The following is a 1,133-nucleotide window of genomic DNA, read 5'->3' as shown; positions in this document are numbered from 1 at the left end:
GTAGTTTGCCTCTTCTATGGGACAGGTATCTTCAACTACATGAGGCTGGGCTCAGAGGAGGCTTCAGATAAGGATAAAGGGGTTGGAGTTTTCAACACTGTCATCAACCCCATGCTGAACCCACTCATTTATAGCCTCAGAAACCCTGATGTTCAGGGTGCTCTATGGAAAGTCCTCATGGGGAGGCAATCCCTGACCTGAGGGGTGATAGGTTTCCTCCTTTCCTGCCCTTTTTTTTGGACTAGAAAATCAAGAAAAAATGTCTATAGGTTTTTTTTTCATTTTATTTTCCTATCTTCTGGATCCTGAAAGTTTGTGTTAAGTGCTTATCCTACAAAGAAAATTTACCTAGTATATCCATATATTCTTTCAACACTTATTTATTAAATTACTTCTATGATGTAGACAACCTTATAGGTCACTGGCTATAGAGGAGTGAAAAAAATACACAGAAGTCTTTGCATTCATGCAGCTCACATCCTAATAAAGGAGAACAAAATACATGAAACATCCTTTATGTAGCATCATATATGATATACCACATGATAAGAAAAGAACAAATAAGATAGCAGGATATGTAGTTATGTTCTGCTAATCCAGCTTCCTGGGCATGTTGCTACCTTGTTTTTTCTTTGCTCACTTTTTGGCAAGAGTTGAAGTCTTGGAGCCCTGTAGGCCTGTGCAACAATGTCCTACAGGGAAGGGCAATTTGGTTAATCACAACCTAAGTCCCCAAGAATATCACTTTAAAATTTCCTTCTGGTGAGATCACGAGAGTCCTTCCAGATCAGACTGCAGTGTCAACATTTTTCATTCTACTGCCCGCCTTTCACCAAAAGAAAATCATTCCTTCTCTTCACTATGATGCAAGAACCCCACAAGGTATTTTGTGAAAAACAGGTTCTACAGAGGGAAAGAACCCACTAGCTAAAGTCTAAATTGATGTATATGTGCCATATCTTAGTATCAAAAAGGAATATTCCATCTCCATTCCCTGCCATGTTTTTCCCTTGTTTGGTGCATCACTTTCTTCAGATACATGACAAAGCCTCTGAAAGGCTGCATGTTTATACTCCAAACATGTCCTCAGAAATTTTAAAGTTGAATATCTAGTATGACATTGTCTTCTAATT

At 38.6% G+C, this 1,133-nt stretch overlaps 1 protein-coding gene across 1 annotated transcript in view; it reads left to right on the top strand.

Annotated features, from left to right (window-relative positions):
* The window catches only part of LOC103194114 (olfactory receptor 1A1-like), an 84,102-nt gene that overhangs the window by 788 nt on the left and 82,181 nt on the right, over positions 1-1,133 (top strand). The window lies entirely within an intron of this gene.

The sequence above is a fragment of the Orycteropus afer genome, unplaced genomic scaffold (assembly GCF_000298275.1).
Source record: "Orycteropus afer afer isolate SDZICR_OR568_19922 unplaced genomic scaffold, OryAfe1.0 scaffold00042, whole genome shotgun sequence".
Lineage (NCBI taxonomy): Eukaryota > Metazoa > Chordata > Mammalia > Tubulidentata > Orycteropodidae > Orycteropus > Orycteropus afer.
Note: the sequence above shows the minus strand (reverse complement) of the source record. Positions and strands in the feature narration are given on the sequence as shown.